At 41.0% G+C, this 27,014-nt stretch overlaps 1 pseudogene; it reads left to right on the forward strand.

Moving 5' to 3' along the window:
- Nucleotides 1-11,322: 11,322 nt before the first annotated feature.
- The window catches only part of LOC140736563 (1-phosphatidylinositol 4,5-bisphosphate phosphodiesterase delta-3-A-like), a 46,948-nt pseudogene continuing 31,256 nt past the window's right edge, over nucleotides 11,323-27,014 (forward strand).

Below are 27,014 nucleotides of genomic sequence, written 5' to 3' on the forward strand. Positions count from 1 at the left end.
ATGGAGAGGAAGGGCGGCATATTTTGGGAAGAAAAAGAATGAAGACTTAAAAGTATTGTTTTAACTTGTTCCGGAACAATCCAATTAAATTAACTACAGAGTTAAAATCGGTCGTAGGGAATATAGATTGTGCTCGTACTTTAAGCGAAGGGAAGGTATTAATCGTTTGTGAGCATAAAAAGCAGTGTGAGAAGACAGTACGATTGAAGATTTTAATTGGCAAAAAATAGTACAGTACACGTACCTATGTTGCCTATGCAAATACAGGTGTTATAATGGCTGTTCCAGCTCACTAAAGGTCGTATGGTGTTGGGGTTTTTAAAACACATAGTGCACCGTGGGGTTGTTCACAGAATGATGGTAGTGGTTTCATTGTCGAATATTTTTTAGATTTTTCACATCTTGTGTGTCTTAATGATGGGAGGTGATTTAATATTCATAATAGTTCTGGAACTGTCGATTTAACTTTAGTTTCGAACAGCTGGAGTGAGTGGAGTGTCATGGGAGATGAAACATTGGGAATTGATCATTTTTCTATATTTATAAGCTTGGGTGTGTATTTATACAGGGGACAGAAGGCCAGTTTTAGGAGGTGGAATTTTGGTAAAGCAAATTGGGAGAGGTTTAAGGTTTTATGTGATGAACGTCTGTCAGGGTTGAATGTTGTTGATGATGTGGATTTGTGCAATGAAAAGTTATGTTCGATTCATCAAAGTACAGTGGAAATGATTCCTATTAAAAAGGACATTAATAAGAGAAAGGCTGTACTGTGGTGGACTGAGGAGTGTGCAGAGACAATTCGAGAGAGAAATAAGATGTTTAGGAATGTTAAGAAGTATACTAAGTATTAAAGGGCACAGGTTATGGTGAGGAAAGTCGTGGAGGTTGAGAAAAAGGTTTACTGGAGGTCATATTGTGAAAGTATTGGAAGGGATATTAAACTTGGAGATGTTTGGGAATGATTAAAAATGGGGGGGGGGATTCATAAGGCTAATAACATTCCAATATTAAAGAAGGTAATACAATTGTTACTAAAATAGAGAAGGTTGAGTTACTGGCCCAGTCATTTGCTGCAATTCATAATCAAGATAATTTAAGTTAAGAGGCTAAACAATGTAGGGATAAGAATTTGAGTGAATACCCTGATGTGTTGGAAGCCAGCTGTAGCAATGATAGTATTAGTGATACAGAGTTTTCTTTATGTGAGTTTAAGAAAGCTATTAATAGTACAGGTCAGACAGCTCCAGGGAAGGATGATGTATGTTATTACACGTTTAAATATTTGGCCAAAAACTCTCTTGATAATATTAAAATTTTTGAATCACATATTTGAAATTTAGATCTCCTCATGGAAGATGGCACTAGTAGTGCCTATTCTAAAACCTGGAAACCCCCATTGGATCCTTCTAGTTGTAGGCCAATATTATTATCTTCCCATTTGTGTAAACTTATGGAATACATAGTAATAGAGCGGTTGAATTATAATTTGAAAAGAAATGATAATCACATTTTATCAGCAGATTTCAGAAGGATAGAATGACTGGATTCAGTTTTATGTTTCGAAGATGATATTAGGAAAGCACAGGTAAATAAAGAAGTTGTAAAAGCAGTATTATTCGATACAGAAAAAAATAATAAGGTTGAACAGTGGGCAAATAGATGGGGTTTTGAGCTTTCAGTAGCTAAAACACAAGTTAAATGATTTACAAGGAGGATCAATAGTCATGCACTTAATTTGAAATTCTGTTGGCAAACTCTTAAAGAAGTGTCAGTGGTAAGATTTCTTGGAATGTGGCTGAATCATAAGCTGATATGGAAGCACCATATCAGTAAGATAAGTGACAAATGTATAAGGGCATTAAATATCCTTAGCTGTCTATGTGGGTATTCTTGGGTGCTACACAAAAATCTCTGTTTACCATATATATTTGTTTAATTAGATTGGTACTTGATTATGGCTTAGGATTCAGCTTCTTCAAATTTAAGAAGTTTGGACTATAAGACTGTGCTGTGGCTCGTTAAGGTTGTCTCCTATTTCAGCTTTACTGGTTGAAATGGGACAATTGCCCTTATAGTTGTGGAGGTTGAAGTTGTTGTTAACATACTGGGTTAACTTGAGGGGGCAGTGGAGTGATCACCCTGTTAGAAGTATGTTGGAAGACTGTTGGGAACTTCGTAAGAGTGTTTTACGTTTTGGGAGGCTGGGTTCTCATCATGTGAGGAATATGGGTTTGTTGGATTATTTAATTTGTCCCACTGTTTTTTTTCCAATGTTGATTTTGGGTTGCATGATTTAATGAAATCCAAGGATCCTGATATGCCTGAGGTGCAGGTGGTTCATCAGTATGTTAAGGAAAATTATTATGAGATGTTAACCATTTTTTTCTATAGATTGAAAGATAATTTTACAGGGAATATCTGTGTGGCTGTTTTTGTACCTCAATTACAGGAAACAATAAAGAAACATCCTACAAACCATTTATCAGTATACATTGCAGAACTGGTTGCCATCATTTTGAGCTTGCAGTGGGTGGAGGAAATCTGTCCTTGCAAATTTGTAATTTGTTCAGATTCTTTTTCAGATTTGCCTAGTCTTAAAATGGGTCATTCAGCAAGAGGTCAGATTTACTGCTTGAAACTCTTCAAATTTTATTTCATATTCAAAGTATTGGTCTACATGCCATCTTTTTATGGGTCCCTGTACATGGAGGTGTTGAGGGGAATGAGTGGGTTGATTGTTTGGCTGAAAAAGCTGTTAAAAGTTCATCTGTGGATATGGACCTGACACGTATTGTTACGTATTCAGGCAACAATAAATATATATGAGTTAGGCAAAGGGTTTTTATAACAAATAACACGTTTATTAAACACTGAAAACAAACCCCCCAAAAGTAAACAAACTCAAACGTAACCGGAAAACAGCTGCTGTGCGACAGCTTAAACAGTTCTTAAAGCGATGCAGCAAAAACAGTTCTTACAGCGATGTTGAAAAAAAACAGTTCTTTAAAGCGGTATGCCGAAAGTTCAAAAGCTCACAGTCCATTTTAAAAGGAGAGACTTTTTAAGGCAATTCAAATTCTCTTCCACGTCGTTGTCCTTCGATCCCCGGCGTCGAACTTTTCCCATGAATACTTTTATGAAATGTAACGGTTTAAAGGCACTGACCTTTCCTTCCACACTATTCTCAAATCCTTTCTGGTCATCCCAGGGATTAACAGCAAGAATAGTCAACGGAATCCTTCCGAATGAGGATCACACAAGGTCGAACCCAATCCACCGTCGAAAATCGATTCTCCTCGATCTTTAACTTCCAAATTCTTATCTTCAATCTCCACCAGCAAAGAAACTGCTGGCAATGACCTTTTAAACTTTAGGCATTATATAAAACTTCATTTTTCAACTAAACTGCGTCATCACATTAAATCACGTAGTGGCATGAAGTCAACTTGGCAAATTCAGCCACGAACTGCCCCACCTCACAGGGTGGGTCTTCCTTTTATAACCTGTAAAAAGAAAACCTGTCACATGACCTCTACTGGTGGGAAAATGACGTCACTCCACCATCACAAGACCATTACCTCAAGTCCAGTATAACTTCAACCCCAGTCACGTGACAAGGGTACCACTGTCACGTGTCACGGGTACGTAACACCTCCCTCCAAAAAAACATTTTTGGTCTGACAAGAACAAAAATTTTAACAATTACTTACAAGAAAAACAAATGTATAAATTATAACATACACAATATACAATACCATCATATAACATCTTACAACATACAATACAGTAGGAGTGTTACAATTAAAAAAAAACCACTCCAAAAAAAAATTACATTGTACATTCAACATCGAGATAGACAATCAGCAACCACATTATCTTTACCTTTAACACAAGTTATCACAATATTGTACTCTTGTAACATCAAACTCCAATTTAATAATCTTCTGTTTTTGTTTTTCATCTTACTCAGAAAAACTAACGGATTATGATCAGTGTAAACAATAAGTGGTTTTTGAGTTGTACCAACATATACCTCAAAATATTCCAAAGCTAAAACAAGATATAACAATTCTTTCTCTATTGTTGAATAGTTTCTTTGATGCTTATTAAATTTCTTAGAAAAAGTAAGCTACTGGATGATCAACCTCATCACCCTCATTCCTTTGCATCAATACTGCTCCCGCAGCCTCATCACTAGCATCTACAGCTAATGAAAAAGGTTTTTCAAAGTCAGGTGCCTTAAGCACAGGTTGTTGACATATCATTGTTTTCAATTTTTCAAATGCTTCTTGACAAGGCACTGTCCACACAAACTTCACATTCTTCTGCAAAAGGTTAGTTAATGGAAGGGCAACATTAGCAAAATTCTTACAAAATTTTCGATAATATCCTACCATTCCCAAAAATCTTCTGAGAGTTTTTTTCCCCGTTGGAGTGGGAATCTCTAAAATTGCCCGAACTTTTGCCTGAACAGGAGCTACCTTACCTTGACCCACAACATAACCAAGGTAAGTCACAGTAGCATGTCCAAATTCACTCTTAGCTAAATTAATAGTTAAGTTAGCTTTTGAAAACCTTTCAAACAATTTCTCCACCGCAATTATGTGTGCTTCCCAAGTATCATTCCCTGTCACTAAATCATCAATATAAGCATCAGTATCTTTCAATCCCTGAATCACAGAGTTAATCATCCTCTGGAAAGTACCTGGGGCATTCTTCATCCCAAATGGAAGAACATTATACTCATATAACTCAGATGGAGTTACAAATGCAGAAATCTCTCTACCTCTGTCCATTAATGGAACACACCAATACCCTTTCAATAAATCAATCTTTGTAAGGAACTTTGCTTTTCCAACCTTATCTACACAATCATCTACTCTAGGAATTGGATATGCATCTGTTTTCGTTACAGCATTCACCTTCCTATAGTCCGAACAAAACCTAATACTACCATCAGGTTTTGGCACCATAACACATGGCGAACTCCAATTCGAGTTAGAATGTCTAATAATATCATTCTCTAACATGTATTCAATTTCTTTCTCAACAAGTTCACATTTTTCCATGTTCATCCTATATGGATGTTGTTTAATAGGTTTGGCATCTCCAACATCTACATCATGTGAAGCTATAGTAGTCCTTCTCGGAACATCTGGAAACAAATCCTTATATTTAAAAATCAATTCCTTCATCTGTTGTTTCTGCTCTAGCTGTAAATGTGCTAATTTCTCATCCATATTTTCCAGAATGGTTGAATTAGGTAACCTAACAGAAACAATGTTGTATTTAGAATGAAAGTCAGATGAATCATCTATCATGTTCCCAGTTACATCAAACTCATTCTCACTAACCACAACAGTCACAGTATCAGATTGTTTCTCAAAATATGGTTTAATCATATTTACGTGGCAAAGTTGTGTTGACCTTCTACGATCTGGAGTTTTTATTACGTAATCCACATCATTGATTCTAGACACAATTTCATAAGGACCATGAAATCTAGCTTGTAAAGGATTTGTCTGCACTGGGAAAAGAACCAACACCTTATCTCCAGGCTTAAACATCCTCATCCTAGCTTCTTTATCATACCAAGTTTTCATTTTCTCCTGAGCCAACTTTAAATTTTCCTTGGCTAAGCTACAAGCTTTATGTAACCTGTCCTGAAATTTCAAAACATAGTCCAACAAATTAGTGTGTACCTCCTTACTAATCCACTGTTCTTTCAATAAAGCTAAAGGTCCTCTAACTCTATGCCCAAACACAAGTTCAAATGGACTAAAACCTAAAGATTCCTGTACCGAATCCCTTACTCCAAATAAAAGTAAGTTTATACTCTCATCCCAGTCACTTTCATTTCCCACACAATATGTCCTAATCATATTATTGAGGGTAGAATGAAACCTCTCCAAGGCACCTTGCGATTCTGGATGGTATGCAGACGAAGTGATTTGCTTAGCTCCCAATTTATAAACTATCTGTTGAAACAATCCAGACATAAAATTACTGCCTTGATCAGTTTGTATTTCCTTAGGTAATCCAAAATAAGTAAAGAATTTTATAAGAGCCTTTGTCACAGTTTTAGCTTTTATATTCCTAAGTGGTACTGCCTCTGGAAACCTAGACGAAGTGCACATGATAGTCAACAAATACTGATAACTAGTTTTTGTCTTTGGTAATGGACCAACACAATCTACAATAACTTTAGAAAACGGTTCACCAAATGCTGGAATAGGTTGTAATGGAGCTACTGGTGTAACCTGATTTGGTTTACCCACAATTTGACAAGTATGGCACGTTTTACAAAACATCGCCACATCTTTTCTTAGACCAGGCCAGTAAAAATGTTTTAAAATCTTGTCCACAGTTTTCCTTACCCCTTGATGTCCACCTAAAGGCACACTATGAGCTAAAGTCAAAATCTCATTCCGATAAACTTTAGGAACAACTACCTGGTAAACAACATTCCATTCCTCACTTGCAGGAATTGTAGGTGACCTCCACTTCCTCATCAACACTCCTTTTTCCAAGTAATATCCTACTGACACCTTCTCAATTTCACTACCTAGTAAAGCTTGTTCCCTTAATTTTATAATCTCAGGATCTCTATTCTGCTCTGCTATCATCTCCTTCCGAGACAGAGATAAATCTTCATAGTCAGACTTACTCCCAGAATCTTGTTCAAACAACCAAGGTAAGAAAGTCTCTGACACATCCTCAAAACTCGAATCCTGAGTTGAACAGTCATGAGTAACAACCTCATTCTGCACATCAATTTTTTTAGCCATAGCTCTAGTCACAACACAGGAAAAATCTGTGTTAGAATTCACCTCTGGTTCCTCTGACTCCATTGTCAAATGTACTTCAGGAAAAACTTCTCCACCTGCCAAGTCATTACCTAACAATAAAGAAATACCCTTCACAGGTAAGCTATGCTGTAATCCTACTTTAACAAATCCTGTAACTAACCCTGATTTTAAATTTACCTTATGTAAATGTACAGGCATAAAATTACTCCCAACACCTCTTACGTAATTTACCTCACCAGTATCACTCTCTTCATTAAACTTCAACACATTATCTAACATCAGTGATTGAGAAGCTCCAGTATCCCTAAGGATTTTTATTGGCACCAGAGTAGATCCTTCTTTCAAGGATACAAACACTTCAGTTATAAAATGATCATATCCCTTTCTAACTTGGTCAGACTCTAACAAATCCTCATTTGTGTTTACCAAACCCTGTAATTTTACAGGTGCTTCAGTATGTTGCACACAAGCATCTGGAACTGCTTCCTTCTCTTTCTTTTTCAGTTTGAAACAGTTAGCTATTACATGGCCAGGCTTCTTACAATAGTTACAAATAAGACCAAACTGTCTTACCTTCACAGGTTTTCCTTCCTCCTTACCTTTCTCATTAACCTCTGATTTAATTTCTGATTTACCTTGAGTCTCCATATTATTTTTCCTCTTAAAAATTCTGCCCTGAGGAAATTTATTCTTATGGATTAAAACATACTCATCAGCTAATCTAGCACAGTCCTGCAATTTATCAGTATCCCTCTCATTTAAGTAGGTCCTTACTTCAACAGGAATGCTTCTTTTAAATTCCTCCATTAAAATCAGCTCTCTCAATGTATCATAGTCCTCATTTACATTTTTAGAAGAAACCCATCTCTCAAAACACACAGCTTTATCATAGGCAAATTCCACATAAGTCTTTTCCACAGACATTTTCAAACTTCTGAATCTTTCCCTATATGCTTCTGGGACTAATTCGTACGCTTTGAGAATATTCATTTTCACAATATCATAATCTAATGCTTGCGCAGCAGTTAAAGCTGTGTAAACTTGTTGTGCTTTGTCTTTAATTACACTCTGTAACAACACTGACCATTTATCTTTCGGCCAGTCTGACATCCGAGCAATAGTTTCAAAATGTTGAAAATATCTTTCCACTTCTGTTTCACTAAATGGAGGGACCAATTTAATTTCTTGACTAGCAACAAACGGTTTTTTAGAATCAGAAGACTGATTCCCAGACCTTAATTCCGCCATTACATATTCAAACTCTCTCTTTTTCTGTTCAGCTTCCAATTTACACTGCTCTAACATCATTTGTTCGACTTGCAACTGCATCTCCAGATTACTTATTGGAAACGACTCTAAAACCGAACCATCAAAAACACCCAAATCCACATAATGTGATGCAATTTTTCTCTGTATAACAGCTTTTGATGTAGTCTTCAAAATACCTTTAAGTTGCAATCTACGAGCTATCTCAGATACATCAGTTTTTTTCACCTTCGCTAACAAATCCGCGTCGGGCGAATCCAGAAACTCATCAATATTCATCGTTGCCAAATACCACTCACAAGCCAATCAAACAAAAGAATCGAGTAATCCCCGTTTCCAAAACACCGACTCAAAAGTTAACAAGCATTTAAACTCAAACGATCCAATCCGGACGCAGCCCCCATTTTTATGTTACGTATTCAGGCAACAATAAATATATATGAGTTAGGCAAAGGGTTTTTATAACAAATAATACGTTTATTAAACACTGAAAACAAACCCCCCAAAAGTAAACAAACTCAAACGTAACCGGAAAACAGCTGCTGTGCGACAGCTTAAACAGTTCTTAAAGCGATGCAGCAAAAACAGTTCTTACAGCGATGTTGAAAAAAAAAACAGTTCTTTAAAGCGGTATGCCGAAAGTTCAAAAGCTCACAGTCCATTTTAAAAGGAGAGACTTTTTAAGGTGATTCAAATTCTCTTCCACATCGTTGTCCTTCGATCCCTGGCGTCGAACTTTTCCCATGAATACTTTTATGAAATGTAACGGTTTAAAGGCACTGACCTTTCCTTCCACACTATTCTCAAATCCTTTCTGGTCATCCCAGGGATTAACAGCAAGAATAGTCAACGGAATCCTTCCGAATGAGGATCACACAAGGTCGAACCCAATCCACCATCGAAAATCGATTCTCCTCGATCTTTAACTTCCAAATTCTTATCTTCACTCTCCACCAGCAAAGAAACTGCTGGCAATGACCTTTTAAACTTTAGGCATTATATAAAACTTCATTTTTCAACTAAACTGCGTCATCACATTAAATCACGCAGTGGCATGAAGTCAACTTGGCAAATTTAGCCACGAACTGCCCCACCTCACAGGGTGGGCCTTCCTTTTATAACCTGTAAAAAAAAACCTGTCACATGACCTCTACTGGTGGGAAAATGACGTCACTCCACCATCACAAGACCATTACCTCAAGTCCAGTATAACTTCAACCCCAGTCACGTGACAAGGGTACCACTGTCACGTGTCATGGGTACGTAACAGTATCAAATCAGAAGCTCAGGGATTGGTAGAGCTAAGAATTAGAGGATTATGATAAGATTTGTGGGAAAATGGGCATAAAGGGAGAGACCTTTACAGAATACATAAAACTGTTGGATTGATGGAAGAAGGGGGTTAAGACAAAAAGGGAAGGAATTATATTGACTCGACTTAGAATTGGGCATACTATGCTTGGTTATTCCTTGTATCATGTTGGAAAACATCACTCTGGGATGTGTAGGTTTTTTCATCATGAAACAGTTAAATACGTTATTTTACAATGTAAAGCATATAAAGTTGAAAGAAAGCAAATGGAGGCTGCACTACTAGCTTTGGGGGCTGACAGTTTTCATTTAAAAACTATTAAGTATGGAAGTGGCTTTAATTCACAATATTGTCTTTCATTATTTAAAATCTATAGGGCTTTTTGGGGTAACTTAGTTTTAATTTGATAAAGAACTGGTAGGGGTTCTATTTTTTTAACTCTATACCACACTCCAGTCCAGTTGGTGGTGGTAATGGACTGCCAACTGCCATTAAAGGTCAGAACAAGAAGTATCTCTACTCTATTTTTTGGAAATTCTCAGGGTGAAACCCCTGGAGGAGAGATTTATTGTAGCCACAGCTAAAATAAGCACCAGCTATAGTGAGATGATATCGGCAGAGATTGAGGTCCAAGATCTCTACAGTGTAAACGGGAATTAGTTCTGTTAAATCGTACCAAGAAGAAGAAGAAAGCCCTTAACTCTGAGTGGAGTCATCGGGATGCTGTCATGATGGCGTTGTTTTTGCAGGCTTTCTTGTCTTTACGAGGTCGAGTTGCTAGCTCGACGTTCAACCCAGCACAGATGGAAAGCGTGCAAGGGAGCCGGCTGGATTTGAACTCAGGAGCCTTTGCTCCGAGGTCCGGCGCTGATGCCACTACGCCACCAGCTGGCCAAATCATACCAAGAGATCTGGTGAATTAAAACACTTTTATTGCCCTGACTGTATAATTTTTGTGTGAAATATGTTCGGAAGTGTAACTGAGAAATGTTTGGAAATGAAATGTGATATTGAGTAATTTTGAAATAGAAAATAGAATGTGTATAAGAACTTACGGATTGTATTCCTGTTGTATACAGGGCAGTTTTTTATGTAAGATTTGTGAATCAACTTTCTGTGGATAACCCACTATTTCACCCAACGATCCAAAAAACAAGATGGCGAGCCACTGAAGATCGAAGAACCAGTGCAGGAACAGTATGCTTCAAGACAAAGAGAATTTAAAACAGTCGGATGTATAATTTTATTTCTCATTTGAAGGATCTGAATTTGATTTTTCTGGAAGAACAGATAATTTTTGCAAGGACTTTAATAATTGACTGAATGAGATATACTTTGTTAAAAAGTTGTGATGTTGGAGAATTCAGCATGAAAAGAGTTAAATTGTGTGTGTATATATTTTGGGGGATGCAGGCGGTTGAAGGGCTGGCCTATATCCACTGCTATTTGTCAGCTTTTCCTATTCCAGCACATTGGCAGAGGTGCTACCATGCTTTCTTTGTAATGGCACTTGTGTGCTGGATACAGGACAAATCTTCTGACAAAGGAAATTAAAGTTGTTTACCTTCACCACTACTGATCGCCCAATGAGGATTGGCTCATAGACCTCTGGTTTCCTCCTCCTGAAGTTAATAATCGGTACCTTGGTCTTGCTGACTTTGAGTGAGAGGTCATTGTTATGGCACCACTCAGCCATATTTTCCCATGCCTCTCCTAAGTGTGTGTGTGTGTCTAAATAGATAGGTAGATACTTTATTGATCCCAAAGGAAATTACAGTGTCACAGTAGCATTACAAGTTCACAGAAATACAAATTTAAAAGAGAAGTAAGAAGAATAAATAAAAAATACACATTACCTTAAAAAGTCTAATAGAAAAGGCGGGGGGGGGGTGGTCATCATTTCACTTGCTATAGGTTGACTCATGGTAGAGCCTAATGGCCGAAGGTAAGAAGTACTGCATACAGTACTTTTTGGAGCAGCACCGTTGTCTTAGACTTTACTCTGTTCAGCCAAGGTGGCATGTAGAGGGTGTCCAGAATTGCCAGGATTTCCCATTTGCTTCTTGTGCTAAACAGTATCAGTCTCTGCTGTTCCTTGGGGTTCATCAGATGTGTGGAGAGGGGAGGCTTGCTACATGGGCAACAGTTTGCCCTCTGCCCAGACTTGCATATCTAGACAGCTAGGATGCAATATTCATCATCAACTCTAACCAACGGAGGCCTCACACAGAATTACAAGACAAGTTGCAATGACCAATTAAAAATTAACTGATAGATCTTTGGACTGTGAGAGGGAAATTGGAGCCCTCGGAGGGAAGACAAGTACTCATGGGAAAGATGTACAGATGGTGCCAGCATTGAACTCTGAACTCTGACGCTCCGAGCTGTAATAGCGTCACACTAACCGCTACCCTACTGCAATGCCTAAGAGAAAGATGAGCTTTACTTGTCATCTGCATCGAAGCAAACAGTGAAATGCAGTATGTTGTTTCAAAGATGAACACTGTCCATCTATGTACTTGGCACAGTGTGCAAGGGTCACCATGCTTTTTTTTAAACTGAATCAGCCACAGGAAATACATGCAGTCACAGTGAGAAGGTATAAACTCTTATAGTTAGCTTTATTTGTCACATGTACATCAAAAACATACAGTGAAAAGTGTAATTTGTGTCAACAACTAACACATTCTTTTGATATGTTGGGAGCATCGCATAACTGCTTCATGCTTCAGCATCAACATAACATGCTGACAACTCATGAACCCCAATCCACATATCTTGGGATGTGAAAGGAAATGAGAGACATGGAGGAAACCCACACAATAATGGGGAGAGTGTATGAACCCCTTACAGACTCCGGTACAAATCAAAACCTGAGTTTATAGCGAACCACTATGGTACTGTGTAGCCCCAACTCTCCTGACAACTGGAAATTCCTGGGCTGTGAGATTTTTGGACTTACAGCCAAGCCTCCCTGACCTGCATGTCATGGCAACTTCCTTCTCCTTCACCCACCAGTGACAGGCATCAATAATGTCATTAGGCTGGAAAGGCGCAGAGAAGATGTTACTGGGACTGGAGAATTTGAGTCTTAGATAGACTGGGACTATTTTCCCTGGAGCATCTGGGGGTAAGAAATGATGTTATCGAACATAGATTTTTCTCCCTTACGGTGTTTTCTACCTCTTCCCCTTCTCTTTTTCTCCATTCCTCATTCTTATTCATCTCACATCCCCTTTGCTCTCACCTGCCTATGACCTCCCTCTGATAACTCTCCTCCTTCCCTTTTTCCCATGGTCCACTCTCCTCTCCTAGCAAATTCCTTCATCTTCAGCCCTTTACCTCTATCTATCACCTCCCAGCTTCTTACTTCATCCTCACCTCCCCATTTACCCACCTTTGCCCTTATCTGGTCTCACCTATCACCCGCCAGCTTGTATTACCTCCCCTCCCCATACCTTCTTATTATGGCTTCTGCTGCATTCCTCTCCAGTCCTGATGAAGGTTCTTGGCCCGAAATGCCAACTGTTTATTACTTTCCGTGAATGCTGTCTGACCTTCTGAGGTCCTCTAGCATTTTCTTTGTGTTGCTCCGCTGACCATAACCGTAAGAATATAAGACGTGGGAGTAAATTAAGTCATTTAGTCCATCATTCTGCTCTGTTATTCCATAATAGCTGATTTATTATACCCCTCAACTCCATTTTCTTGCCTTTTCTTCATAACTTTTGATTCTCTTACTAGTCAAGAACTTATCACCCTTTGCTTTAAATATACCCAATGTCTTGCCCTCCACAGCCATCTGTCACAATGAATTCCATAGTTTCACTACCCTCTGGCTGAAGAAGTTCCCCCTCAGCTCCTCTAAAAGGGCATTCTTCAATCCTTAGGTTGTGTCGTCTGGTCCCAGACTCTCACACTATGCAAAACATCCTCTCCACATACAATCGGACTAGGCCTTTCAATATTTGATAGATTTCAATGAGGCCCATTCCTCATTCTGCTAATCTCCAGCGATCACTGGTCTGGAGTCATCAAATGCTCCTCGTGCATTAATGCTTTTGTCCCTGGGATGATTTTCATAAACCTCCTTTGGGGCTGCTCCAATGCCAGCACACCCTTTCTTATATAAGGAGCCCAAAACTCTTGTACAAAGTGGTTAAGTGAGGTGGACTGCTAGCACTTAAGTTAATCTGACACAGATTCAGTAGCAGCACAATTTCCTCCATTCTTTTATCATAGCTGTCTTTGGTACCACCATCATCCTCCCTCAAAAATGTGACAAGTCAAAGGAAGGAACCATCTATGATAAGAAGATCAGGGAGATTTACAACCTGCTGACAGAGTGCGAGGAGACCTGGGATAACTACAGCAAAAGAGAGCAGCTGATGAGCATGGAGACACTTACAGAGTCACTGTGGAAGGAGCAGACGGAGAGCATGACTCAGGAGTACGCAGCAAAAATCATCAATACTTATGAAGTGAACGAGGAAGGTAGGCTACAGCGGTCATATTGCAGATGTGTTCCCAACATTTTGGGGCTGACTTGTCACCTCAGTAGAGAAAACATATAATCAGTGGCCATGTTATTGGATACCTCCTGTACCTAATAAAGTAACCACAGAGTGTATATTCGTGGTCTGCTGCTGCTGTAGTCTATCCACTTCATGGTTCAATGTATTCAGAGGTGCTCTTCTGCACACCGCTGTTGACCTACTGTCGGCTTCCTGTCAGCTTGAACCATTGTGGCTATTCTACTCTAACCTCTCTTATTAATGAGGCATTTTCACCATCAGAATTGTGACTCTCTGGATTTTTCTTTTTTGCACCATAATCTGTAAACTCCTGAAACTGCTGTGTGTGAAAATCTCAGGGGATCCATAGCTTCTGAGATACTCAAACCACCATCTAGCAATCATTCCAGTCCAAATTATTTGGATTACATTTATTCCCAATTCTGATGTTTAACCTGAACAACAGCTGAACCTTTTAACTACACCTGCATATTTTTATGCATCGAGTTACTGCCACATATTGGCTGATCGGATATTTACAATAATGACCAGGTGTACAAGTGTACTTAATAAAGTGGCCACTGAGTGTAGAACAACACAGATCAAGAACCGGCTCTTCACCCCACTATGTTGTGATGACTAATTAAAGGAGTAATTAAATGCCTGACAAATCATTTCTGCTTACACAATGCCCAGATCACTCCATTCTCTGCATAAACATATGTCTATCCCAGAGCCTTTCATATGCCTCTATGGTATCTGCCTCTGCTACTATCTCAGGCATCATGTTCCAGGCACCCATCACTTTGTGTGGAAAAACTTGGCCTGCCCATCTTCTTTAAAGACCATAAGACCACAAGATATAGGAGCAGAATTAGGCTATGTGCCCCATCGAGTCTGAGACCATTTCATCATGGATGATCGAGTTTTTTCTCTCAACCCCAATCTCCCTGTATCCCTTCATGTCCTGAACAATCAAGAATCCATCGGCTTCAACCTTAAATATACATAAAGACGGCCTCTGCGACCACCTGTCGCAACAAATTCCTCAGATTCACCACTCTGGCTAAAGATATGCCTCCTCACCTCTGTTCTAAAAGGACACCACTCTATTCTAGGGCTGTCTCCTCTGGTCCTCGATCCTCCCACCATAGGAAACATTTTCTCCACATCCTCTCTATCAAGGCCTTTCAATATTTGATCAATTTCAAACATATGCTCTCCCACCTTAGACTCACTTTCAAGGAACCTACAACTCATGCTCTCGTATTATTCCTTTTGTTATTTTTGCACAGTTTGTATTCTTTTACACGTTGGTTGTTTGAGGGTCTTTGTTATTTATAGTTTTTCATAAAATGTATTGTATTTCTTTTATTATCCTGTAAATGCTTGCAAGTAAATTAATCTCAGAGTAGTAAATGGCAGTATATACAGACTTTGAAAATAAAATTAGTTTGAACTTTGAACTTTAAATGCATGCTTTCTCATATTTGACATTTTTTCCCTGGATAAAAGATTCTGAGTCTATTAAATCAACGCGATCTATGTCTCTTTTAATCTCATAAACTTCTATTAAGTCTCCCCCCAGCCTCCGCTGCTCTAGAGAAAACATCAAAGTTTGTCCAGTCTCTCCTTGTATCCCATGCCCTCTGATCCAAGTAGCATCCTGGTAATCCTCCTGCACTCCTTCTGATTCTGAAATACAACCTAGGCTGTGCTGGGGCACATAATCGGTGATGTAACCTGGGGTAATTTGAGTATTGCACATTATTCAACATCAGACATCCTCGCCCAGGTGACCCAGCCAGGGTTGATCAGGCCTTGGCTTATGTCCCAGCAGCATTGGTCCACAGGTAATCCTTCTTGATTCATAGCCATCTGCGTCAGTCCGGTCCATGAATTCCACATTCCAGTTCACAGTCTGGTCCATTAATCCTTGTTCTGGGTTTTCCTGTTTTCTCCCTTGTTCTGTTGGGTGCCTTAATTGAGACACCTGATTCTCGTTTAGGGCTGGCTCCATAAATAGCTTCGGGATGCAGCTTCAGGCTGCTGGACTGTTCCCTTCCCCTCCTTCTGAAGCCTTGCCCGCAACCTACACCTGTCCATGTGCCTCATCCAGCCCAGGAGTGCCTCGCCCTGAGTGCTGGAGATTCCTCATCCTGTGCTAGATTGTCCCCATCTGAATCCTCGGTAGTTTACCTTGGCAGTTCCTTCGGCAAGTATCCTTGGCAAGCATCCCGGCCCTGTGCTCCAAGGAGGTGTCCTGGCTCCGTATCCAAGAGCCAAGCCGAGCTGTGTCCTGCCCAGGAGTTGCGCGACCTGCCCAAGACCTAGTCAAGGCTATGTGTTCTCATCCTGTCTATGTGTCTCGTCCAGTCTTGTAGCCCAGCCATGCCACAACCTGTAGCCACGTCTTGTCCTAGCCTATACCTGGGTTCCAGTTCTGAGTCAAGACCCAGGTTCCTAGTTCCAACCAAGACCTAGGTTCTGGGTCTGTTCTGGAGTACTGTGTTCCCTGTTTGAATCTGAGCTCCGAGTCCTCATCTAGTTCCGGTCCCTCACCCATCCCGATACGGGGGTACCTTGTCCGGTCCTGTAGCCACATCCTGTCCTTGCCAAGATCCTAGTCCCATGTCCTCGCCTGGATCCGGGTTCTGAGCCTGAGTCAAGACCCATGTTCCAGACCCTGGTCCAGTCTCTGGCTCGGAGTCCTAGCCCAGGCACCTAGTTCCAAGTTCCTTGTCCTGGTCCTGCTTTCCTTGTCTTAGTCCTAGCCCTGGCCCTGAATTTTAGTCTTATCCAGGACCTGTGTGTCCATGCCCAGTGTTGTTTCATCCCCACTTCCCTTGCTTTTCTGACAGACCTAGTCCTGGTCCTAGAACTTCAGTGTCTGGGTTTCGCATTTGGGTCCAGTCCCAAAGTCCCCTTATGACAATCTGGAAGTTTACTCAGCAGACTCTGTGACAGTCGTGATGACTCTTTTCTTTGCAGCCAAGGAAAGAGTAGGTTCTGCACTGTGAGCAGCCAGCACAACTTCTACACCCATTTTTATAGGCTTGCATTGTGTCCTCCACTGTGTTTCTGGCATGGCTCTACCAGCATCTTGTATTTGGCATTCTGATACTCGAACACCTATATGCGGTTTTACCTAGCACTGTCAGTTGTACCATGACCTCCTGCTTCAAGGTTTCTGACCATGATCGTGTCAGGCTGCAGTGATGACGCGATGAAGTCAGGAACTTTAATTGCTTGCCAAGATCGACTTTCAGTTGCCAGTCAGATGCTGTGGCAAGCAAGCCTGCTGGTGTTCTGGGCTGAGGCTGTAGTTGGGCTCCAGCTTTTACAAAGGCTTTTGGCTCTCTGGGTTGGTGGAATGTGCGGGCTGTTATGGCCAAGGAGGTATTTTCAGCCACTGCCTTCAGCACCTGGTCATGGCACCAGCCATAGCATCCTTGTCTCAAGGCTTTTGGGCAGCTGCTAAGGATGTGTTCCAGGGTCCCTCTGCCATGGCAAAGAAGACATGATGGTGCCTCACTTTTGTCCTAAGTTAATAAGGTTCACTGGACTAGGTAGGTCATCATACCCAACCAGGATTGTGAATTTAATTTGCAGGGGTTCTACCTGCCAGATGCTGGAAGCTCTTCCTTATCAGTACACCCTCCTACCTTATCCAAACTCCGTGTTACCCCATTCCCAACATCCTGGTGGTATGTACTTCCTTGGTAGCTGCTCAGAACCCTTCATGGACCAGTTTGTGTCTGTCCCTACTGTGAGCCCTGAAAAATGTGTTGTAGGGAAGTTGCCCAGCTCTGCCTAACCAGACGTCAATATCCCTACCAGATCCTTGTGCTTGAGATGTGACTCAGCCATCTTCACTGCATCCTTGGCCTTTGATTTCCTGCCAGACCAGACATCAGTGCCTGCTGACAGGACGTTGTGGTCACTGGAATCTCTGTACAGCAGCAATTCTCTTCTAGGGGCAACAACAAATGCCTTATTTAGGCTGCTGCAGGAAAGTTGTAGTTTATTCGCCCACCCATATAGAGCAATGCTGTTCAGACGGCATTGGAGCCCCAGCCATCTTCAAAGGTAGCTACTGATCTTTCTTTCAAGAGCCTCAACCTTTGACATGAGTACCTCTTATACCAGCATGGGTGGTAGATTCAGGGAAGTATGCCATCCTGGTACATTCAGACCTTGAAATTTCCAGCTTAGTGTGACTTGGAAGCCAGACTTCCAACTCGTTGGTGGTCTTCCGGATGGCAGCTGCACCTCTAAGGCTGCAATCAAAAACTCTTACCTGTTTTTTTTTTCAGAGATGAATGTGATAGGAATACCACCCAAGGAGAAGCAGAACTTGCCCATGATACTACCTTTCTTTAACACCAAATCCCTGGATTTCTCTGGTTAGTGCAATCATTTTACATTGCTAGCGATCACCAAAGTGGGTCCAAATCTCATCACTGACATAATTTATATGCTTTCCCTGTGCCCCTGTGCTTTTCCTCCAGGTCCTTGCACATTTCAAACACAGATGGGTGTGCTTTACAATAGACAACAGGTGCAGGAGTAGGCCATTTGGCCCTTCGAGCCAGCACCGCTGTTCAATGTGATCGTGGCTAATCATCCATAATCAGTAACCCGTTCCTGCCTTCTCCCCATATCCTTTGACTCCGCTATCTTTAAGAGCTCTATCTAACTCTTTCTTGAAAGCATCCAGAGAATTGGCCTCCACTGCCTTCTGAGGCAGAGCAATCCATAGATCCACAACTCTCAGGGTGAAAAAGATTTTTCCTCAACTCCATTATAAATGGCCTACCCCTTATTCTTAAACTGTGGCCTCTGGTTCTGGACTCCCCTAACATTGGGAACATGTTTCCTGTCTCTAGCATGTCCAATCCCTTAATAATAGAATAATAATAATAATATTATATGTTTCAATCAGATCCCCTCTCATCCTTCTAAATTCTAGTGTATACAAGCCCAGTCGCTCTAATCTTTCAACATATGACAGTCCTGCCATCCCGGGAATTAACCTCGTGAACCTACGCTGCACTTCCTCAATAACAAGAATGTCCTTCCTCAAATTTGGAGATCAAAACTGAACACAGTACTCCAGATGTGGTCTCACCAGGACCCTGTACAACTGCAGAAGGACCTCTTTGCTCCTATACTCAACTCCCCTTGTTATGAAGGTCAACATGCCACTAGCTTTCTTCACTGCCTGCTGTACTTGCATGCTTACTTTTCAGTGACTGATGAACAAGGGCACCTTGATCTCGTGTACTTCCCCCTTTCCTAACTGGACACCATTCAGATAGTAATCTGCCTTCCTGTTCGTGCCACCAAAGTGGATAACCTCACATTTATCCACATTAAACTGCATCTGCCATGCATTTGCCCACTCACCCAACCTGTTCAAGTCACCCTGCATTCTCCTAACATCCTCCTCATATTTCACACTGCCACCCAGCTTTGTGTCATCTGCAAATTTGCTAATGTTACTTTTAATCCCTTCATCTAAATCATTAATGTATATTGTAAATAGCTGCAGTCCCAGCACCGAGCCTTGCGGTACCCCACTAGTCACTGCCTGCCATTCTGAAAAGGACCCGTTAATCCCTACTCTTTGCTTCCTGTCTGCCAACCAATTTTCTATCCATGTTAGTACCCTACCCCCAATACCCTCATTTCAGCCTTCTTCCGAGTGCTCTAATTTTGCCCACTAATCTCCTATGTGGGACTTTATCAAAGGCTTCCTGAAAGTCCAGGTACACTACATCCACTGGCTCTTCCTTGTCCATTTTCATAGTTACATCCTCAAAAAATTAAAGAAGGTTAGTCAAGCATGATTTCCCCTTCGTAAATCCATGCTGACTTGGACCAATCCTGTTACTGCTATCCAAATGTGCCGCTATTTCATCTTTTATAATTGACTCCATCATCTTCCCCACCACTGATGTCAGGCTAACTGGTCTATAATTCCCTGTTTTCTCTCTCCCCCTTTCTTAAAAAGTGGGATAACATTAACTACCCTGAAATCCTCAGGAACTGATCCTGAATCTATAGTACATTGGAAAATGATTACTAGTGCATCCACGAGTTCAAGAGTCACCTCCTTAAGTACCCTGGGATACAGACCATCAGGCCCTGGGGATTTATCAGCCTTCAGTCCCATTAGTCTACCCAACACCATTTTCTGCCTAATGTGAATTTCCTTCAGTTCCTCTGTTACCCTAGGTCCTCTGGCTACTATTATATCTGGGAGATTGTCTGTGTCTTCCCTAGTGAAGACAGATCCAAGTACCTGTTCAACTCATCTGCCTTTCCTTGTTCTCCATAATAAATTCACCCGTTTCTGCCTTCAAGGGCCCAACTTTGGTCTTAACTAATTTTTTCCTCTTCATATACCTAAAGAAACTTTTACTATTCTCCTTTATATTCTTGGCTAACTTACCTTTGTACCTCATCTTTTCTCCCCATATTGCCATTTTATGTTGCTCTTTAGAAGTTTCCCAATCCTCTGGCTTCCTGCTCATCTTTGCTATGTTATACTTCTTCTCTTTTATTTTTATACTGTCCTTGACTTCCCTTGTCAGCCATGGTCACCCCCTACTCCCCTTAGAATCTTTCTTCCTCTTTGGAATGAACTGATCCTGCACCTTCTGTATTATTCCCAGAAGTACCTGTCATTGTTGTTCCACTGTCATCCCCGCTAGGGTATCCTTCTAGTCAGCTTTGGATACTTCCTCCCTCATGGCTCCATAGTCCCCTTTGTTCAACTGTAATACTGACACTTCCAATTTTCCCTTCTCCCTCTCAAATTGTAGATTAAAACTTATCATATTATGGTCACTACCTCCTAATGGCTCCTTTACCTCGAGTTCCCTTACCAAATCTGGTTCATTACACAACACTAAATCCAGAATTCCCTTCTCCCTGGTAGGCTCCAGTACAAGCTGCTCTAAGAATCTATCTCGGATACACTCCACAAACTCCCTTTCTTGGGGTCCAGTACCAACCTGATTTTCCCAGTCTACCTGCATGTTGAAATCCCCCATTGTGACATGCTAATTTTAGTTCTTGATTCAACTTGCACCCTATATCCAGGCTACTATTTGGGGGCCTGTAGATAACTCCCATTAGGGTCTTTTTGCCCTTACAATTTCTCAGTTCTATCCATACTGACTCTACATCTCCTGATTCTATATCACCCCTCGCAAGGGACTGAATTTCATTCCTCACCAGCTGAGCCACCCCACCCCTTCTGCCCACCTGTCTATCCTTTTGATAAAACGTATAACCTTGAATATTCATTTCCCAGCCCTGGTCCTCTTGCAGTCATGTCTCTGTTATTCCCACAACATCATACTTGCCAATTTCCAACTGAGCCTCAAGCTCATCCACTTTACTTCATATACTTCGTGCATTCATATATAATACTTTTAATCCATTACTCCCCTCACTTCTCACATTGATCCCTGTTGTACTTGGCCATACTCTCCGATCCCTTCCTGAGCTTTCTGTCCCTTTATATCTGTTGTCTTTCTTAACTTTTCTTGTTCTCTCTTTCCCTTTAACTCCATCCTTATATTTCCAGTTCATCTCCTTCCCCCCACTTATTAGTATAAACACACCCATATAGCAGTGGCAAACCTGCCTGTCAGAATGCTGGTCCCCCGCCTGTTAAGGTGCAACCTGCCTCCTTTGTACAATTTATCCTTACCCCAAAACAGATCCCAGTGGACTAAGAATCTAAAACCCTGCTTGCTGCACCAGCTCCTCAGCCACACATTGAGATCCCGTATCTCCCTCTTCCTGCCCTCACTAGCACGAGGAACTGGAAGCAAACCGGAGATAACCACCCTGGAGGTCCTGCTTTTCAGCCTTCTTCTGAGTTCTCTGAAATCACGCTGCAGAATTTCTTTCCTCTTCTTCCCAACGTCATTTGTGCTGACATGCACTACCATTTCCGGCTGTTCACCCTCACCCTTGAGGGTGCCCTGCAATCGGTCCGTGACATCCTGGATCCCGGCTCCAGGGAGGCAAAACACCATCCTTAAATCCCGCCTGTTGCCGCAGAAACCCCTTTCTGTACCTCTCACTATGGAGTCCCCTACTACCATGGCTCTGCCTGACGTCTGTCTCTTTGGCTTTGCTTCAGTGCCAATTTTTCACTCGTAGACCTGTCTGCTTCTCAGACTGGCAGTGTCTTCTGTTCCGACAGCTTCCAAGAGGGTGAACCTCTTTAGTACAATGTTGATAAGTTGTGAGCATGCTATGTTAGTGCCAGAAGCATGGTGGAACTGGTGGGCTGCCCTCTGCACATTCTCGGATGATGCTGGTCACTGACTGAAAATAACACATTTCACCGCATGTTTCTGTATTTCGATGTACATGTGAAAAATAAAGCTAATCTTAAGAAATCATAACCCTAACTACAGTGTAGGTAATACATGAATGGTATTAACAGCAGTGTGTTCTTTTCTTAACGAAGTGTCATTTCTTCATGACCAAGGACAGTTTTCTGTTCTTCCTGATGTCACCAGGAGAGGACATTTTCAACCAAGAACACAACAAGGTTTACCAAGACTTAACAAAGCCGGTCAATCAATATTACACTTCTTCCACTCAGAATAAATACCTGATCGTGGATCTGCTGGATGCTATCAGCAGCACCAAGGCCTACATGAGGTACTGGCTCCATATTGCAGAAGCAGGCTTGAGATTAGATGACAGCAGAGGTTTTCTCTAAGCCTGGTTTTGGCTAATGTGAGGGGGTGGAGGCTGGAGAATGTGGCCTAGGATTTCTCAAAAGAGGAATTGAAAGGGTCTTAGAATGTGTCAAGAGGCCTGAATATAAAGGAAGATATACTGCTAAGACTTTGTAAAGTGTTGGTTAAAATTCATTTAAAATACTGTGATCAATTCAATTTTATTTATTTTATTTTGAGATACAGAACAGAAAAGGCCCTTAGGCCCAATGAGCCACGCTGTCCAACAACCCAACTATGAAATACTAGCCTAATCACAGGACGATTTACAAAGCCCATTAACCAACTAACTGGTATGTCTTTGGACTGTGGGTGAAATCCAGGGCATCCGGAGGAAACACATGCAGTCACAGGAGAAAACATGCAAATTTCTTACACTTTTGGGCCCCGCTCCCAAGACAAGATGTGCTAGTACAGAGGAGGTTTGCAAGAATAATCCCAGGAATAAAAATCTTAATGTATGAGAAATGCTTGATGTCTCTGGGACTGTACTTGATGGGATTGAGAAGGTTAAGAGGGAATTTTGGGGAGGCAAATCTCATTGAACCTATTGAAAGGCCTGGATAGAGTGAATGTGGAGAGGACGTTTCCTATACTGGGAGAGCTTCAGACTGGAGGGCACAGCCTTAAAATGGAAAGACATCCCTCTAGAACAGAGATGGGAGGAATTTCTTCGGCTGGAGGTGGTAAATCTGTGGAATTCATTGCCAGAGGCAGCTTTAGAGGCTAAATTATTTGGCACATTTAAAGCAGCGGTTGATAGGTTCTTGATTATTAAATGCTTCAAAGGTTATGGGGAGAAGGCAGGAGAATGAAATTGAGAGGGTTAATAAATCAGCCATGATGGAATGATGGAGTAGAATTAATGGGCTGACTGGTGTAATTCTGCTGTAATATCTTATGGTCTTACAGCTTTATGGTGTATGATCATTGTGGGCCTGGCATAGTGAAAATCCTGTGGCTGTGGTCATTGCAAAAGATTACTGGTATCATAGACAGTGAAAATGGTTATCAGGGTTAACAGAGGGATCTTGATCAACTGGCTACGTGGTATGAGGAATGGCAAATGGAGTTTAATTCAGATAAATGCAATGTTTTGCTTTTTTGGGAAGTCAAACCAGAATAGGACCTTTATAGTGGATGACAGAACCCTGGAAAGTGTTGTAGAACAGAAGGACTTTGAAGTAGAAATATTTGGTTGCCTGAAATGTTGTGCTGAAGTTCAAGATCATTTTTATTGTCATTCATCCATACACATGTATGAGATAAATTAAACAATATTACTCTGGGACCAAGGTGCAAAACACAGCACATCTATCACATACAGAATATAAAACAATACTAACACAATAATATTAACAGATAATAATTTTAATCTGTCTATGTGCAAGTTGACATAAAGTGCATATACAATAGTATAATACTACTGGCACTGTCTTAAATAGTGTGTTCTGTGTGGTAGCAGAATGTTCAGAAGTCTCAGGCTTGGGGAAGAAGCTGTTACCCATCCTAAAGTGAAGTGACAGGGAGACAGGAAGGCATTTGGCACACTGGCTTTCATCAGTAAGTCACTGAGTACAAAGATGTCTCAACGTTGGCGGAGCTGCACATAGGTATTGTGTTCAATTTTGGTCACCCTACTGCAGGAATAATGAAGTTGTTGGAAAGAATGCAGAGGATCCAGGAATCTTGGCTGGTGGATTCAGAATTGGATTGCCCAAAGAACGCAGAGGCTGGTTGTAATTGGATTGTAAACTGCCTGGAGTTCGGTGACCAGTGATGTTCCACAGAATCTGCGACCCATGATAGGAGGCATAGATAAAGTGATCAGCCAGAGACTTTTCTCAGGGCATAAATATGCCAGAGCATAATTTTAAGCTGATTGGAGGAAAGAACTGCTGCGAGGTGAATATGTCAGAATGCCCAGCCAGGGTCTACGCGGAGGCAGATATTAGCAACATTTCAGGCACTCTTTGATAGCATATAGATGAAATAAAAATGGAGGGCTATGTTAGAGGGAAGGGTTAGTTTGATCTTGGAGTAAATTAAAAGGTTGGTGAAGGGCCTGTACTGTATTTGTATTGTATGTCCTGTCCTCTCTCGTCTTCAGTGAACTCAATAAAGGCTGCCGCTGGACGGAACTGGGCTGTTGGAAATGGACAGAACGGTGAGCCGGTCATTTATCACGGCTCCTCCCTCTCCTTAAAAATGCCCTTCAGGGTCGTCATGCAAGTAAAAAATAATTATGCCTTTCAGGTGAGCTGACACTGTTCCATGCAACCCTGTGTTGTAGACTTGGTTTTCCTAAAAGTTGGAAAGTGTGTTTGGAAGTGACAGTGAGGATCGGACAACTGGGTAATGAGGAATCTGTCACCAGTCTTTCACATTTGGCATTAATTCCAACCAGATGGAAATGTGCATGTCCATCCCCAAATGCATTACCTTACACGCTATTTTAATCTGAATCAGAATCAGGTCTAATATCACAGGCAGATGTCATGAGTTTTGATGTTTTCTAGCAGCAGTATATTGCAATACATTATAATAAAAATAATAAATTGCAATTAGAATTGTAATCTATTTTATATCTTATATGAATATGTAATGCAAAAAAAAGCAAGTAGCAGAAAATAGAGAAAAAATATTGAGGAAGTGTTCATGGGTTAATTGTCCATTCAGAAATCTGATGGTGGAGGGGAAGAAGCTGTACCTGAAACATTGAGTGTGTCTTCAGGGTCCTGCACCTCCTACATAATGGTAGCAAAGAGAAGAGGGTTTGTCCTAGATGATGGCATTCCTTAATAATGGATACTACCTTTTTAAGGCATCATTTTCTGAAGATGTGCTCGATGCTTGGGAGGCTAGAGCCCATGACAGAGCTGGCAGAGTTTACAACTTTCTGCTGCTTTTTCTGATCCTGTGCAATTGTTGCTCCATTGCAGACAGCGATGCAACCAGTTTGAATGCTCTCTAAGGTGCATCTGTAGAAATTTGCAGAAGTCTTTAATTATATACCATATTCATAGTATTATATACCACAGGAACAGGCTCTTTGGCCCAGCTGGTCCATGCTGTCCAAATGCCTCTCCAAGATAATCTCATGTGCCAAGATTCCTCTAAACCAGATATTTGGATTATGTTGGTCATTGACACAAATGACAGATTTCACTGTGTGTTTTGATGTTGTGATGTAAATGTGACAAATAAAGCTAATCATCTAGTTTTAGAATCTGGGTAAGAATAACATAATGAATGGTAGGACACTGTGGTGTGTAGTAGAACAAAGTCTCTTGGAATACAGATCCATAATTCATTGAAAATGGATCACAGGTAGATAAAATCATAGAGTGTTCCATAAGGGTTCATAAAGTGGAGTAATGGAGTACTGTATAAGGTACAGTTGGTATGGTCATACCAAATCATAACAACTGCACCTTGCCAGATCAAAGCTTGTGTGATAAGATGGAACTTTGACTTTACAATCCAACTTGATATGATCTTTTACTTTATTGTTTGCCTGAACTGCCCTTTCTCTGTAGCTTTTATGCTTTAGCACATAAAACATAGAAGAATACATCTCTGTACAGACCCTTTGGTCCACAATGATGTGCTGAACTTTTAACCAACTCTAACATCAAACTGACGCTCTTCTCCCACACAGAGGTCTGTTTTTCTATCATCTATGTGTCCATCTATGAGTTTCTTAAATGTCCTGAATGTATCTGCCTTTACCGCTATCCCTGGCAATGCATTCCACCACTCTGGGTAAAAAAAATTTTACTCCTGACAAACCCCCCCATGCAGTACTTTCCTTTAATCAGCTTTAAATTATGCCTCCCCTTATTTGCCATTGCTGCCCTCTGGCTATCCACTCTATCAATATATCATCTTATTCTGTTTATTTTTGTACATTGTTCTGCTTCACTGCACTGTTGTTATATTTTGAGCTGTATGAATAGTCTCCAAGACAAACTTCTCACTGTTTCTTGGTGGTAATGGTTGGCATCTGTCTCTCTGAAAGGACAGCGGGTGATGATGATGATCATTGCAAGCCTGGGGGCAAGGTGTGGAGATCCTGAGATGCACAGTTGTCAAGATCTCCCTCTTGGCCTCACCAGTGTAGTCTAAATGAAAGCTTATGATGAAATATGTTTGGCACCAGCTTGGCTACAGAAGCTGCTGGAAGGATGTTCAATGATGTCCAGCTGCCTTAGGGGCTCCGTTCCAGATTTACTGTCTGGGTTTACTTCTGTAGCCTTCATCTCTCCCAAGGCTGCCCACAAGGCAGTGGGGCTATTTACCCAAAGCTGGGGATCTGGCTCACGAGCACCAGAGAGTG

This window comes from Hemitrygon akajei, chromosome 1 (assembly GCF_048418815.1).
Source record: "Hemitrygon akajei chromosome 1, sHemAka1.3, whole genome shotgun sequence".
NCBI lineage: Eukaryota > Metazoa > Chordata > Chondrichthyes > Myliobatiformes > Dasyatidae > Hemitrygon > Hemitrygon akajei.